Raw genomic sequence first — 12,736 nt, 5'->3', positions numbered from 1 at the left:
TTAAACTAGTTAGTTCTGCATTAAAACTTGTTTGTTTGATCGCCTGAGTCGACCTCAGTTCTTAGATAGGAATTTGGCAATTCCTACATTGGTGACCCCATCTTTTGCAAACGTTTTTCGCGAAAAGAACACTACATGGAGGCCAACGCTGTTTCATTGAAGCTACCGCAGTTCTGGGAGCAGCAGACGACCTCGTGGTTCGAGGTCGAAACCCAGGTCGCTCGGAGAGGCATCGTTGCAGATCAAACTAAATACCTCTACGCGATCTCGGCACTCGAAAGCTCCACCGCCTCGCGGATCATCAGCCTCCTTGTGAACCCTCCAACAGAGGGCAAGTATGATACCATCAAGGCGTGGTTGCTCCAAGTATTCGGGCTCACTAAATCAGAGCGCGCACGTCGATTGCTCGCCATGCCCGGGCTGGGGGACTCCAAGCCTTCGGAATTGATGAGCCGAATGCTCACACTCCTGGGCTCCGAACCGGAAGGCTTCCTCTTCCGGGAGCTATTCCTCAGCCAGCTGCCTGAGCAGGTGCAAGCTGCCCTGGCCAGATCCGAGGTAGAAGACTGCGCCGCACTCGCAGCAGAGGCAGACAAAATATTCGCAGTCACGCAGCAGTACTGCACCGCCACAAGGCGCCCACCCCCCGCGGAAGCCGCCCCTCCCCCACAGCTCGTCAGTCAACGGGGCTGTGTTTCTACCACGCACAGTTCGGCGCGAAGGCAAGACTGTGCCGTCCTCCCTGCAGCTTTCCCCAAGAAAAAAACTACTGCGAATAATGAGGAACGGGTTTAATGGGCGCCCCGCGGCCACCATGGCGATCGGCAACGCGGGCAAGCTGCTTTTCATTACCGACACGCTCTCCGGCCGTCATTTTCTGTGCGACACCGGAGCGCAGTGCAGCATATTGCCAGCTTCCCCCCTCGATGTTCAGGCAGGGAAGCACGGCCTCGCCCTTCAAACGGCCAATGGCGGAGCGATTCGGACGTTCGGCAGACGGTGTGTGGAGGTTTGCTTCGGGGGCAACGTTTTCACTGGGAGTTCGTTACGGCCAAGGTTTCTCAACCCATTCTCGGCGCGGATTTCCTGTGCGCCAACAGCCTCCTGGTCGACGTGAAAAACCGGCGGTTGATCAACACGGCAACCTTCAATTCCATCCCGTTACCGCAGTAACACTACGTCACGCACTGTCGCCTGTGCTTTCCAGACTCCCGACGAGTTCGCCCGCCTGCTCGCAGAATTTCCCGACCTGACGAGACCCACGTTCTCCTCCACAGCCACGAAACATGGTGTGGAACACCACATCACCACCAACGGTCCCCCGGTCTACGCACGAGCTCGGCGCCTGGATCCTTGCAACGGCGGAGTTCGCCACCATGGAACGTTTAGGGATTATTCGCCGGTCGAACAGTCCCTGGTCTTCACCCCTTCATATCGTTCCGAAGCCTGGCGGCGGATGGCGACTATTGACGCCTGAACGACGCCACCACTCCAGATCGGTACCCGATCCCCCACATCCAAGATTTCTCTGCCCATTTGGCAGGAAGCAACTTCTCCAAAGTCGACCTCGTCCGGGGCTACCACCAGGTCCCAGTGCACCCACAGGATGTCCAGAAGACCGCGGTCATCACCCCATTCGGCCTCTTCGAATTTCTGCACATGCCATTTGGCTTAAAGAACGCCGCCCAGGCTTTCCAGCGCCTGATGGATTCCGTGCTGCGGGACCTCAACTTCATCTATCTGGATGACATTCTGATTGCCAGCTCGACCGAAGAGGAACATCTCGGTCACCTCCGCCCCATTTCGACGCCTCAGCCAACACGGCCTGATTATCAACCCGGCTAAGTGCCAGTTTGGCCTGCAACAAATCGATTTCCTGGGGCATCGCATCACCGCAGAGGGGGCGGTTCCTTTGCAAGCGAAGGTAGAGGCGGTGACATCCTTTCCACGCCCGCAGGACATAAAGGCCCTTCAGGAATTCCTAGGCATGGTAAACTTTTATCACCGTTTCGTGCCTAAGGCAGCACTGCTTATGCAGCCCCTGTACGAGGATTCTAGAGGGCAGGTCTGGCAAGGACCCGGTAGACTGGTCAGTTAAATGGACCGAGCATTCGCCGACACCAAAAGCGCCTTAGCCAGCGCGACCATGCTGGCACACCCATTACCAAGAGCCTCCATCGCCCTCACCACCGACGCGTCCGACTCCGCAATCGGCGCCGTACAGGAGCAATGGGTGAACGGGACGTGGCAGCCGTTGGCGTTCTTCAGCCGACAACTTACACGGAACGAAATATCCGATAGCACTTTCGACCGGGAGTTGCTAGCCCTTTTTCTGGCCATCCGCCATTTTCAGTTCCTGCTGGAAGGACGGCCTTTCACCGCTTTTGTGGACCACAAGCCACTCACCTTTGCCATGGCCAAGACCGCCGAACCGTGGTCATCCCGACAGCAGCGTCAGCTGACTTACATATCCGAATTTACTACGGATATCCAGCACGTGGCTGGTAAGGACAACCTGGTGGCAGACTGCCTCTCCCGCGCGACTGTCAATGCAGTCCATCTGGGCATCGACTACGCCCTCATGGCGGCAGACCAAGTCTCGGACCCAGAAGTTCAGGCTTACCGAGCCAACATCACTAGTCTCCAGTTAGCCGACATCGAGTTCCATTCGGCAGGTACCACGCTGCTGTGTGACGTCTCCGTACGGGACCCTCGCCCTGTCGTGCCGGTCGCCTGGCGCCGCAAGGTTTTCGACGCCATACATGGGTTGTCGCACCCAGGGATGAAGGCCTCGCAGAAGCTCATGTCGGCTAAATTTGTTTGGCACGGTATGCATAAGGATGTCCGTGACTGGGCCAACACCTGCGTCGTCTGCCAAAAGGCCAAGGTACAGCGCCATATCAAGGCCCCATTGGCCACCTTCACGGTTCCGGAGCGGCGTTTTGACCACGTCAATGTGGACCTGGTAGGACCACTTCCACCTTCCCATGGTTTTTCTCACATTCTGACCATGGTAGACCGCACCACCAGATGGCCAGAAGCGGTGCCCCTGTCATCCACTTCTTCGGCGGACGTGGCCAGGGCGTTCATTTCTTCCTGGGTCGCCCGTTTTGGAGTGCCCGCTGACATTTCTTCGGATCGAGGACCGCAGTTTTCCTCCGAACTATGGAATGCGGTGGCTCAGGGACTCAGCGTCAAATTGCACCGCATTACAGCCTACCACCCTCAAGCGAATGGCCTCTGTGAACGTTTTCACAGATCGCTGAAAGCCGCACTGAGCGCCAGCCTCCAGGATGCTGGATGGGCAGACAAGCTACCGTGGGTTCTGTTGGGCCTTCGCACGGCTCCCAAAGAAGACCTTCACTCTTCCTCTGCAGAGTTGGTTTATGGTCAGCCGCTGCGAGTCCCAGGGGATTTCCTGCCAACGCCGACGGAGCCATGGTCCGCGTCAGACCAGCTTAACAGTCACCAGGAGGCGGCCAGATGTTTCGCGCCGGTCCCCACGTCGCGCCATGGGCTTCAGCGATCGCACGTGCCCACAGAGCTTAAAAAGGCTGATTACGTTTTCATCCGCCACGATGCGCATCGGGATCCGCTCAAGGCCCCGTATACTGGTCCTTTCCGGGTGTTAGAGGCAGGAGACAAAACCTTCAAGGTTGATGTCGGTGGTAAACCGGACCACATTTCAGTCGACCGTTTAAAGCCGGCACACTTGGACCTCGACCGCCCCATCGAGACAGCACAGCCGCCAAGACGAGGTCGGCCACCCATCGTCGTCACACCGGATCAAGTGCAGTCGCCCGCTCGTCCGCTAGCCGTCCAGCAGCCTCCGCTTCGGGAGTACAGGAGTCATTCTGACAGGCTCGTCAGGCCCCCCTCACCGTTTGGCTTTTTCCGTTAAAGAGAATTCTGGGGGGGGGCGCATGTGGCAGAGCCACTGAGGGACTTTGAGCAACTGTACATAATTCCCTTTAACGAGGTTTTACTCCAACCTAAGCCTGTACCAGTCTGTTAGTGATTTCTGTGTTTGTACATACTGTTTGCAGGCACGGGGCGCGGTCCCTTTAAGACTGCGGCAAAGCGCGGGTAAACGCGATGACGTCATGCCGCTAATCACGTGACCACCCAAGCGCAGGAGAAATGTGATGACGTCATGACGCCATCCACGGGACCGCCCTGGCAGTCCTCATGGAGCCTGCGACCAGCAAAGACCTGTTTTCATGGTTCTCCTGTATCGATCTCGACAAACTGTTTAAACTCGTTAGTTCTGTATTAAAACTTGTTTGTTTGATCGCCTGAGTCGACCTCAGTTCTTAGATAGGAATTTGGCAATTCCTACAATACTACAGTTTAAAACACTTCCGTTACATTTAATGTTCCAAAACATCGCAAGATGCTTCAGAAGGGAGAGTGGACCCCAGAGGAGTCAGGGCAAGAGTTAGGGGAAGTGGTCAAAGACGGTTTTGAAAGTGGGTAGAGATACAGCAAAGGAGATAAGTTAGGAAGACATTTCCAGAGTGTAGTGGCATAATGGCTGAAAGTTCTGCCATTAATGCTAGAACAGAGAGAAGAGGGGTGCACAGTTGCAGATTCTGAAGGGCAAAGGTATAAACTGAAATACAGGGCTGTTGGAGGTTACAGAGATAGGAAGATCAAAGCAATGGAGGGATTTGTAAACAAGGCTGAGGATTTTAACTCAATACCCTGGAGGTCAGTGAGGATAAGGTTAACAGTTGAGCAGAACTTAGTGAGAAATAAGTTGTAGGCAACAGAGTTCTGGACCAATCAAGTGGGAGGAAAACTTTACCCAGAATCATGTAGGAACAAGCGCTATGGGCCAGAAATTCGTGACCAAATGCGTGAGTACGGTCTGGGTACTCACGCAGCTGGCCGTTGGAAATGCCGGCGTTCAGCATGCACAGCGCATGCGGGGAACGCCGGCATTTCCAGACCTCGGAACGAAGGGGTTCATAGGCACAGCGCGTGCGACTGCACAGGCAGCGCTTGCGCAGTGAACTTCGTCGATTTCATTCATGGATTCAGTGAGGGTAAGTCCTTACAAGTTACACTTGAAAAAAGCATGTGTAAAGTTGTTCCAAGGCTGCGGAGGAAGATATATTTTATCGTGGAGCTTCTGAAAGGCAATATTTTTGTTTGGGAAAGGGAGGGAAGTTATTTTAAGAAAGTTTTAAAGTTAAAAAAAAATTTTTAAACGGGTTTTCAGAACGGTAGGTAGAAGGAGCAATTGTGGCTGTGTGAATTGAATGTGAAAATGAGTGTTCTAAAATGAGTAATGTAACATTTCCAGCACCTTTAAGAAAGAAACTTTTCATCAGTAATAAGTAATTATGTATGTATGTCCGCATATATTCCTTTACGTATATGTATGTATGTTTAATATTCCTTTACTTATGTGTATGAAGGTATGTTTTTAATTATGATTTTCCAATAAGTTACTTTCTCTGAAAGTCATAATTAAATACATACATTCATACACATAAGTAAAGGAATATATACATAACACGCAAAGGAATATATACAGACATACATACTTTCAGAAGCTCCACGATAAGAAATATCTTCCTCCGCAGCCTCTGGAGCAACTGTACCCATGCTTTTTTCATGTGTAAGTTGTAAGGGCTTGACCTCACTGAAAGCATGAATGAAAGCGGCGAATTTTACTGCGCACGCGCTGCCTGTGCAGTCGCACGCGTTCTGCCTCTGAACCCCTTCGTTCAGAGGACAGGAAATGCCGGTTTTCCCCACATGCACTGTGCATGCTGAAAACTGGCATTTCCTCCGGCCAGACGCGTAAGTACCCCGACCGTACTCGTGCATTTGGAAGGGAATTACTGGGCCAACATTTTACATGTCAATAAAATGAAAAATTTAACAATTGCACGATTTGCCCCCTCGCATCTGCGACTGAGGGTCCAAGGAGGTGCATTGCGCAAGAGGTCATCGTCGTACGTATCCTCACACTGTTCCCTTTCGGGAACTGTATGAAGTGGTGGAAGGATTTATGGCCGTGATTAACGCTCATTCCGTGACCGTAACCATCTTTGAACCAGCCATTAGGGTGGTTAGTCCTATGGCATGAGGGTTTTACGGGCTCCCACAACCCATCTGAGGGGGGGAGGGGGAGGGGGAGGGGGAGGGGGAGGGGGGGGCCACCCACACCCACGGACGCAAGTATCCCGCTGGATGTCCACCCAGAATTTATAGTTGGAGCTCCGACTCCACTTGCCGGGACTGTCTGGAGTGGGGTTCGAAACCCTACTCCTTCTGGCCCAGCGGCGGGGATGCTTACTGCTACGCAAAAGGCCCACTCCGCACAAAAGGTGACACCCATACGTTTCCTGCGCCTTTTCCCTCCCCGTGACTGGAGCCCTATGCTGCCACTTGAAAGACCAAGCTATCATCTGCCCTTTTTGCGGCGCCTTTGACTTCTCATTACCAATGATGAGCAGGCGCTGCGCCTCCACCTCCTTGAGGAGATTGCTGAAGTCATCATCAGTTCAATTGTGAGTTCTTTTAATGCCGTGAATTGTGCTCATTCCAGCCATTTCACGTTGCTAATCGGATTGGGCCTTTGGCATAGCGGTAGGATCCTCGCCGCTGGGCCAGATCAGGGTAGGGTTTCGAACCCCGCTCCAGACAGTCCCGGCAAGTGGAGTCGGAGCTCCGGCTCTAAATTCTGGGTTGACATCCAGTAGGATATTTGCGTCCGTGGGTGTGGGTGGCCCCCCCTCCTTGTATAGCTTGTGGGAGCCCGTAAAACCCTCCCGCCATAGGACTAACTGCCCTAATGGCTGGTTCAAAGATGGTTACGGTCACGGAATGAGCGTTAATCATGGCCATAAATCCTTCCACCACTTCATACAGTTCCCCAAAGGGAACAGTGTGAAGACACGTATGACGACGACATTGCTAAATAAATAAATGGAATTAAAAAAAATCTTTTAGGGCTTTTAAAAGTCTTTAAATTGCTTTAATTCTGTTTAAAACTACTTCAGATTCTTCAAAATAATGTAAACGTTTTTAAAAGTTACCAAAAGCTTCAAAAAACTTCCAAAAACCTATTTAAACTGCTGCTTTGCATGTAAAAATGCTTAGCAGCTTGGCAGAAACATTGGGGGCGTGTCCTGTTAAACTGAGACCTCAAGGGGCGTGTCTCAGTTGCACAGCGCGCTCCAGGCTTCGCGCTGGCTGCACTCCTGGGCGGCGTGACGTCAAACGCTGCCCGGGATTCTTCAGATTCAAAATGGAATTCCAGGCGTCCCTGGAGGTGATCGGCAGGCGCGCCGGGTAAGTGCAAATCGGGACCTTGCACGCGTGGCAAGCCCCGTTCACGAATTTCTGGCCCAATAAATTTCAAGTGCTGTGTCAGATCCAGCTGCGCCTTTGAGATAAACTGTGCTTTTGGAATTTGGTTAAGGTCTACTGGATAGCCACTTGAGTGGTCTTGCAACAGGAAGACCTGAGGACATTTTTTTTCCCAAGTAAAGATACATGTGCAAAGGCTGCAATTGAATACAAGATGCTACAGCAGAGAGGCATTTTTAAGACTTTTGGAGTTGACAAAAGAAAGCACCCTGTATTAGCAACCTTTTCCTTTAAAGCAAAGCCTCAGCAATTTTACTTGTACAAAATGGCTATGTGAATTTAAGGGCAGTGTCAACTGGTTTCATGACTTCCTCTTTAAGGATGGCTTGGATCCAGAATCCATTAAGTGTGGGCTGATACAGAATGAAACTCAGTGGCGGGTATCTCAAGTTACCTTGTGCCTTGTTGCACTTAATGTTGTTTCAACACTAAATGGAAAGTAATGGTGTCAAATCAGTTGGTATCGAGAGAGAGATGCTGTCAGAGCAAAAATGAACCGTGTGGCACTAATAACTGATGTTGCACTTAAATTTAGAAGAAATTTGAGATCCAAAATAGTTGATGTCAGCAACATGCACATACTACATGTACAATAACATATTAATGGTACCAAATTCCAGAAAATCTTCAGATTTATTGCACAGCAAGTACATTTTCATTGTCGTCAAAATCAAAATCAAACTGATTTCTGCAAGTGTGGCATCCTGCATATATTGTGCAGTAGTGGGAAGGGTGACTAACACTAGCAACATCCCAGATGTAATATCTTGAAGAGATGCTGGCTCTTCTGTTTTTACCCTTGGTAAATACACAGTCACACGGCGACCTAGCAATGTGTGAAGAATATCTGGAACTAGGAAGAATGTGACAGATTCTTTGGTATTAAGCTTAGCTGCACTCAGTTCAACCAGTATGTGATTAGGTTAAGCTGATCAACAATTAGTAGCTGTATCTTGCTCAGCCTGCAGGTAGAAACTAAAGCAATGAGTAATGTGACATTCCACAACAATAAACTAAAAACATGATATCCAAGTGCTTGAAGAGTGAATATACAAATTTGTGAACTAAGACATTCAGAACTTAAGGAAGATCCAGAAAAAAAGAGATTAAGTTCCTATATGCCTCTCATGAAACATCAAAACATGAGGCGGAAAGCCGAATGGCTCACAAAGAACCCAAACGAAGATTATAATGGAAGACTAAAATCGCTGCTGTATGGATTTGGGCCCCAGGGAAATAAGGCATTAAAGGTATTCCAAGACCATGGCTTCACTACACGATAAAGGAGTACACTGTGCAATGGAATACCACTGGACAAATTTCATAGTGCAGGTCCTTTTTTGCCAGGTTTTCTGGAAGTGAGCAAAGCACTGGAGATGGAATGCCTTGGTTGAAGAAACTCCTCTTAGTAACAGCCAGGATATCAAGTGGAAGTTATCTGGGTCAGGCTGAAAGTCTTGACCAGGCAGCTACAAATGGAAATCTCTCCTGCGGGGCATCAAGATCTGGAAGGCAATACTTCAAGGCCAGTATGGGATTACCAGAACCACCACTGCTCTTTCTATTCATATTTTGTGAATTATTCTAGGGCCGGGGAAAGGGAGAAAGCATCTATCAGAACATTCAATAAAGAAAAGGAGACACCATTTAGCTCCATGTCGACTTGTCCTCAAGTAGAAATTGGAAAGTCACGATTGTTTCATGATGCAAAGCATCCGTTTAAACAACTGATGCTGGTTGTTTTCAGTGACTGACATGAAGTGAGAATGCTGTGCATAGTTTTCTATTACCATACATGTCACTGAAGAGAGCATTGTGCACACAGTATGCTCCCAAGTTGCATGTGATAGCCAGTCTTAAAACAAAAAATAGACATGCAAAAACAGAGATACACAATAACTGTACAGATTTATAATCCTTATGACCAAAAGATGCTCCTGACCATTTCTGGATGGATCATCCGTTTCTGTGGGTGAACTATGACCTAACAAAGTACATCAGCCATTGCTTGCCCAACTACTCAATCTGACTTTCAACAGAGAGTTCTCAAGACCCAATCGTCCAAATAAGGACAGACATGCATCTGCTGTAGCTGCAGATGGGTTGCAATAATATTTTACGAGTACCTTGTGGCTAAAAAAAAAAGGGCCAAGGATGGCAGCCTGAATTAATCGGTGTGATGTCTAAACTCTGAGGACAAGATCAATGTCATTTCGAAGCAGGCATTCTTTAGGTCTACTGTAGTCAGTCAATACATGGATACACACCCTGGATGATCTGAAGCAGTGCTACCGTTCTGAGCATTTCCTTTTTGAGGAATTTGCTCAGGGGTCTGAGATTCACAAGTGGACCGAAAGCTCTGAACTTTTTGGAACCACTAAGCACTGGGGGTACAGTTTTCTCCATCTCTGATGTGTCAGAATCTGCTTGATTACTACAGACAAGAGATTGTTGATCTCAAATACTAGCTTTACCATCAGTATTACAGAATTACCCAACTTGTCACAGCAAAGAACGCCACAAAGAGGTAGAGTCTTTGCCTTGGAATGTTGGGGATTATTCTCGTTTATGGTCTTCAATATCCAAGCACCAAAAGTGGTCTGCTCCCACTAGTCTCAAAGAGGCCTGCCACAAGGTGGCCCATTAGGAAAGAGTATTACTGTATAGCCAGGGCTAGCCTTCAGGGAGCAGGGCTTGTTTCTAGCTGCCCTGCTGACTGTGATCTGATTTAGGCTGAGGTAATATATGCTATATATAGTCTCAGAGGCCAAGCTTATGGCACCACACTGGTCAGCTGGACGCACACTCACCATTTGAGTACGAGGATTATAGGTTCCTGCTATACACGAGGACTTAATCTAGGCTAACACTCCAGTGCAGTACAGAAAAGTATTGCAATCATGGAAGTTCTATCCTTCAGATGAGATGTGATGAGTCTCTGGAGTGGGATTCGAACCTACAACTTTCTGACTCAGAGGCAAGGGTGCTACCAACTGAGCCACGGCTGATACTGCACTAATTGAAGAATAGCAGGGAATTTTCCCAAAGTTCTGGCTAATATTGCTCCCTCAATCAACACCAAAAATCAAAGTAGAAAAGACACCCAGTCAGGATGGGATGCTCAGTTTGCTGAGCGAAGTCAGAGCTCTGGCCACAATCTTCCAATCCTCCTTAGATATGGGAGTGGTGCCAGAGGACTGGAGGCTTTATAAATAGAGGCATAGAGTACAAAAGCAAGAAAGTTATGCTAAACTTTTATAAAACACTGGTTAGGCCGCAGCTGGAGTATTGCAGCCAATTCTGGGCACCACACATTAGGAAAGATATCAAGGCCTTAAAGAGGGTGCAGAGGAGATTTACTAGAACGGTACCAGGGATGAAAGACTTCCGTTAGGTGTAGACACTTGGGAAACTGGGGTTGTTCTCCTTAGAGCAGAGAAGGTTATGGGGAGATTTGATAGAAGTGTTCAAAATCATGAAGGGTTCTGATGCAGTAAATAAAGAGAAACTGTTTCCAGTGGTAGAATTTTTGGTAACCAGAGGACACAGGTTTAAGATGATTGGCAAAAGAACCAGAGGCAGCATGAGGAAAAAAAATTACACAGCGAGTTATGATGATCTGGAATGCACTGCCTGAAAGGGTGGTGGAAGCAGATTCAATAGTAACTTTCAAAGGCAATTGGATAACTACTTGAAGGGGAAAAGTTTGCAGGGCTATGGGGAAAGAGCAGGGGAGTGGGACTAATTGGAGAGCTCTTTCAAAGAGCCAGCACAAGCACAATGGGCTGAATGGCCTATTCTATGATTCTACCATTAGAAAACAAATTTAACCCGTCACTGCTTCTCATTGCTGTTTGCATTATTTGGCTACATAACATCACTGCATATCATGTTTTGGAATTTTGTTGATCATTTTGTCACAGAAAGGATTCAGAAAAGAGTTGCATTTAATTGTTGGGTTTTAAAATAAAGTGACTTTACACAGGTTTAAAACGAGAGGCCACAAACAGTTGGAGAGCATGGCATTGATAGTTGCTTAGAACCATCAAAAACAATATGGGAGTCAGGGCCAGATCTCAGCGACTCCAAACAAACATTCTTACGGTAAAGGGTTGGATTGCCCTGGATGATCTTCCCATTCAGGTCTGCATGAAACTAGCTTCAAAGGGGTGGGCATGGTAGCAGGCTTAGTTAGTAGCTCTTTGGGCCAACTCACAGACCAGGGGCTGGGAGGGAGAAGAGTTAGGAAACAAGCCCTAACTTCATGTTAGGGCAGTAGTGAAGTGAAGACCCTCATGTTGATTGTCAGGTTTTTTTTTTTTGAAGCAGAAGGTTGCAAAGCAGTCAGGTCCAGCAAGAGTTGCGAGGTTAGAATACAGGTGGTAGTTTGAAGTTATTCTGTTTAAGTTAAGCAAGATAGCCCACTGATTTGGGTAAGCATAGCATGTTCAACAACTTGCATTTATATAGCACCTTTAACATAGTAAAAGGTCCCTTGGTGTTTCACAGGAGCGTTATCAAACAAAATTTGACACTGATCCACATGAGGAGATATTAGGCCAGGGGTAGGTTTTAAGGAGCGTCTTAAAAGAGGAGAGAGGCGCTTAGGGAGGGAATTCCAGAGCCTAGGGCCCAGGTAGCTGAAGGCACAGCCACCAATGGTGGAGCAATGAAAATCGGGGATGCCCAAGAGGCCAGAGTTGGAGGAGTGCAGAGATCTCAGAGGGTTGTAGGGCTGGAGGTTACAGAGATAGAGAGTGGCGAGGCCATGAGGGATTTGAAAATAAGGATGAGAATTTTAAAATCAAGACGCTGCCAGACTGGCAGCCAATGTAGTAAGTCAGAGAGCACATGGGTGAATGGGACTTGGTGAGAGTTAGGATACGGGCATTGAGTTTTGGGTAAGTTCAAGTTTATGGAGGGTGTAAGATGGGAGGCAGGTCAAGAGAGTGTTAGAATAGTCAAGTCTAGAGGTAACAAAGGCATGGGTGAGAGTTTCAGCAGCAGATGAGCTGAGCCGGGGCAGAGACAAGTGATATTACGGAGGTCAAAGAAGGTGGTCTTGGTGATGAGGTGGTCAGAAGCTCATCTCAGGATCAAATAGGATACCAAGGTTGTGAACGGTCTGGTTCAGCCTCAGACAGGGACCAGGGAGAGGGATGGAATCGATGGCTAGGGAACAGAGTTTGTAAATATTTGTAGGGCTATGGTGAAAGAAAGACAGACTTATTTGCATTTGTATAGCGTCTTTCACAGCCACCAGACATCCCAAAGCGCTTTACAGTCAATGAAGTACTTTTCGAACAGTAGTCACTGTTGTAATGTAGGAAATGCGGCAGCCAATTTTCGC

The 12,736-nt window shown here is 48.6% G+C and overlaps 1 protein-coding gene across 1 annotated transcript in view; it reads right to left on the bottom strand.

Annotated features, from left to right (window-relative positions):
• sos1 (son of sevenless homolog 1 (Drosophila)) overlaps window positions 1–12,736 on the bottom strand; it is a 144,871-nt gene that overhangs the window by 87,759 nt on the left and 44,376 nt on the right. The window lies entirely within an intron of this gene.

The sequence above is a fragment of the Somniosus microcephalus genome, chromosome 3 (assembly GCF_052327205.1).
Source record: "Somniosus microcephalus isolate GS21.2 chromosome 3, FLI_Smic_1.0, whole genome shotgun sequence".
In the NCBI taxonomy this organism is placed as follows: Eukaryota; Metazoa; Chordata; class Chondrichthyes; order Squaliformes; family Somniosidae; genus Somniosus; species Somniosus microcephalus.
This window is presented reverse-complemented; position numbering and strand designations above follow the sequence as displayed.